This window comes from Lutra lutra, chromosome 15 (genome assembly GCF_902655055.1).
Source record: "Lutra lutra chromosome 15, mLutLut1.2, whole genome shotgun sequence".
In the NCBI taxonomy this organism is placed as follows: domain Eukaryota; kingdom Metazoa; phylum Chordata; class Mammalia; order Carnivora; family Mustelidae; genus Lutra; species Lutra lutra.
In genome coordinates, this window is record NC_062292.1 from 29,343,024 (window position 1) to 29,346,993 (window position 3,970).

At 52.6% G+C, this 3,970-nt stretch overlaps 1 long non-coding RNA gene across 1 annotated transcript; it reads left to right on the top strand.

Moving 5' to 3' along the window:
- The first annotated feature begins 662 nt into the window (after positions 1 to 662).
- On the top strand, positions 663 to 3,756 carry LOC125086374 (uncharacterized). Its single transcript, XR_007123166.1, has 2 exons — positions 663 to 1,039; positions 1,815 to 3,756. It is a non-coding gene; the product is annotated as an uncharacterized LOC125086374 (long non-coding RNA).
- Positions 3,757 to 3,970: the final 214 nt, after the last annotated feature.

Below are 3,970 nucleotides of genomic sequence, written 5' to 3' on the forward strand. Positions count from 1 at the left end.
CTCACCCGTGAGATGGTGCACTCTACAGCAGCTTGTCTCTTTGTCTGTTCCTCCTCCACAAAGCCCTTGGAGTACCTACAGTGTGCCAGGAACTTGGGCTGGGGGCTCATGTTTCTCTGCAAATTCATTTATTTAACTTTATTTAAAGAAGTCAGGCCAGAGCCCCAATCTTAGGAGCTGGGGACAGTAACTGGTGCTGGGAGAGGCTGTGGGGCTGCTGTGGGAGGACGACCTTTGGTGGGGGGGGCGACTCTGAACTTGAGGACAGAGAGGATGAGGATAGCTCCGGAATCCTGCAGCTTTCCTGGATAGAGGGGCTAAGGGCCACACCCTCCCTCCCCTGGACATGTACTATGGGGGCTCCAGCCACCTCCCTCATGTCATCCTATCTGATCGGGCACTAACCAGTAGAGCAGTGCTCAGAACACATGTTGGGGTCCGTCAGTGCCTACTTCCTCCACCCAAGAGCAGGCCCCTGGGCAGGGCCTATCCTAGAGCCATTCCGCACCTCAGTAACCAGCAGAGAGACCTCCCCCTCCCCCCACCCAGCTGCCTGGCCCATGTCCCCAAAGGGGGAGCACAGAGGGCCCTGACTGTAGCCCCCCTCGCCCCCCAAGTGCTCCCTGAGCTGTGAATTAGAAGGCAGCGCCTGTGTACCCATCGTGCGCGCCCCCCTCGCTCCGCTCAACCGCCCAGCGGTTTACTCAGCCAGCCAGGCCTGGGAAAATCGGGGAGCGCTTCGTAGTTCAAGGTCTGGACCAGAAGTCCTCCCGGCAGCCACCGGGCCTCATCTTCCTGGCGTGGGCGCCATCTAGTGGCTGCCCCTGCGCAGAGCCGCCGCGCTCCGGCCGGGAGCAAAGGCTGCTGGGAAGATGGTGGAGTAGGAGGACCCCGGGCTCAGCTCTTGACGCGTGGTCGCCTAGAAGCACCAACATCGGCATAAATAACTCGGAAAGCAACCGGATAGCTGGGAGAACGGACTTTCAGCGACCTGACATAGACAAGAGGCCACAGCGAAGCAGATAAGACCGGCGGAGAGGTGGGCCCCGCGGAAGGGAGGGCGGCGCGGCAGGAGGAGGCAGCAGACGCGCACGCCCGGGGAGCCCACGGGGAAGACACGTTTCCAGAGCATTGGGCTGGGAAATCCGGAGGGGCCGAATGGCTTGAGTTCTTAAAACCAGCGGGTCTTAACACCTGGGCTTTTATTTATTTTTTTTTAAGATTTTATTTATTTGACAGACAGAGATCACAAGTAGGCAGAGAGGCAGGCAGAGAGCCCGATGCGGGGCTCGATCCCAGGACCCCAGGATCATGACCTGAGCTGAAGGCAGAGGCTTTAACCCACTGAGCCACCCAGGCGCCCCAACACCTGGGCTTTTAAAAGTTAGCAGCTTGGCTCTGGGAGAGCGGGCGGGTAAGAGAAAGCTGAGTCCTTGCCCTAAAAGGACAGCAGGACAAACAGCCCCTGAGGTACTGGGTAGAACTAGCAGTTTGAAAAATGCCTGGGGTATACTAGAGAGTTTTTTGATTCATCGCAGCCTGTGTCCCGGAGGGACAGAGGTCTGTGAGGACCCCTCCAGGGTCAAAGGAGCTTGCAGGCGCTTCCCTCTCCACCCTAGAGCCCTAGCAACCTGCCTGTGGGAACCAGCGTGGAGACTCTCCACCTAACTAGCTCGAACCACCAAACAACCCCTCCCTGCTTCTGTGGAGCCACCCCTCTGGCCTGGCCTGTCCAGGTGCGGCAGGGCCCTCCTGCAGGGAACCATCACCAGATTGCAAAACCTTGCTAACCCTGCCCCTCCCGCGCGTTGCAGATCCATCCTCTCTGATCAGTCTTGGCAAGATCCATCAAAGCACCGCCACAAGCCTGACCGTTTGTGAGCAGCCTAGAGGAGGGCCAGCACCACTCCAGAGTCCTGCCCCGGAAGAGTGGAGGACAGCCACTCGCCAGTCAGCCTGCAGGCCCCGCCCACCACCAAACGCTTTTCAGGGGATAACACAGGGAAAGTGCCTGCAGTTTGGGTTTACTTCATCTCTGGTAGATGCCTGGTCTGACTCAAGTCAAGCCCAAGGCGGCTCCTGACTGGCCCACCAACACCACCACGACCAGACTCTGCCCACAACAGGCAGCCATCGCAGGCAGGACTGAAGGCAAACACAGCTCCACCACAACAGTAGGACACCCCTGGGGCAACACACGCAGGAGACACCCCTGAAGTGCCAGGTTCTGGGGAACAGGGGACATTGCACTGCGGGACCTCTTCATCATAAAGCCACTACTTGCAAGTGCAGGAGACATCGCTAACTTTCCTAACACAGAGAAACAGACACAGCAATATACAGAATGAGATACAGAGGAATATGTCCCAGATGAAAGAACAGAAACAAATCACAGCAAGAGACCTAAGCAAAATGGAGATAAGAAACATGTCTGATACTGAATTTAAAGTACCGTTCGTAAAGATCCTCACTGGATTTGAGAAAGGAATGCAGAACTTCCATGAGACCCTCTACCAAGAGTTAGCAGTCTTAACGAATTAAAGCCACTGGACTTACCGAATGGAAATAAAAATAGACTACGTGGAATAAATAGCAAGCAAGAGAAGTAGAAGAATGCATCAGCCACATGGAGGACAGGGTCTTGGAAAGTAATCAAGCTAAGCAGATGAGAGGGGAAAAAAATACGCAAAATGAGAATAGACTCAGGGAACTCAGCGACACTGTCAAGCATAACAGTTGCATGACAGGGATTCCAGAAGGAGGAGAAAGAGAAAGGGGGGCAGATTTGTCTGAAGAAAGAATAGCTAAGAACTTCCTGAATCTGGGGAAGGTAGGAGAAATCCAGATCCAGGAGGCACAGAGAGTCCCCAGCAAAACCAACCCAAAGAGGACTGCACCAAGACACAAAGAAGATGGCCAAAAGTATTGTTAAAGAGAGATTTTTTTAAAAAAGATTTTATTTATTCATTTGACAGAGATCACAAGTAGGCAGAGAGGCAGGCAGAGAGAGAGGAGGAAGCAGGCTCCCCGCTGAGCAGAGAACGAGATGATTGGGACCCTGGGATCAGGACCTGAGCCTAAGGCAGAGGCTTTAACCCACTAAGCCACCACCCAGGCGCCCGATAAAGAGAGAATTTTAAAAGGAGCAAGAGAAAGGAAAGCAGTGATATACAAGAGAAACCCCATACAGCTATCAGTGGCTTTTTCAGCAGAAACTCTGCAGGCCAGAAGAAAGTGGCATGATAAATTCCAATGGCTGAGAGGAGAAAATCTAGAGCCAAGAATACTCTATCCAGCAAGGCTTTCATTTAGAATAGAAGGAGAGGTGGAGTCAGAAAAAAGAGAAGTTAAAAGCAAAACCAGCCAAGTTCCTGTCACCCGGGATGCCATCGGCCTGTGGGTCCCAAATTCACAGTCCAGCTGCTCTCCTGCCCGAGCGAGCGTGCCATGGCCTGCCACCTGCTCAGTGCCAAGTCAACACGCCTTCACCACAGACTGACGAGGACTCAAACTGACACTCTTCCCCTCAAATTTCAGCCCCTGTACTCAAGTTTGTGCGCAAAAGTGGGCATAATTATAACAGTAGGACGAAGTATCCCCAACAGTGACACTAATTCTGTGGAATATTATCACGGATAAAAGGAGTGTGCTAGGCTGAGAACATCTCCAACATTCACATCAAAGAACATACAGCATGAGGCTAATTACTAAAAGAATCCCAAGAAAAATAAAACCGGATGAAATCAGAGAGGGAGACAAACCATAAGAGACTCTTAATCATAGGAAACAAACTAGGTTGCTGGAGAGGTGGGTGGGAGGATGGGGTACCTGGGGGATGGGCATTATGGGGAGTACTTGATGGAATGAGCACTGGGTGTTCTATGCAACTGATGAATCACGGAACTCTACCTCTGAAACTAATAATACACTGTATGTTAATTAATTGAATTTAAATGAAAAGGAAATCCAC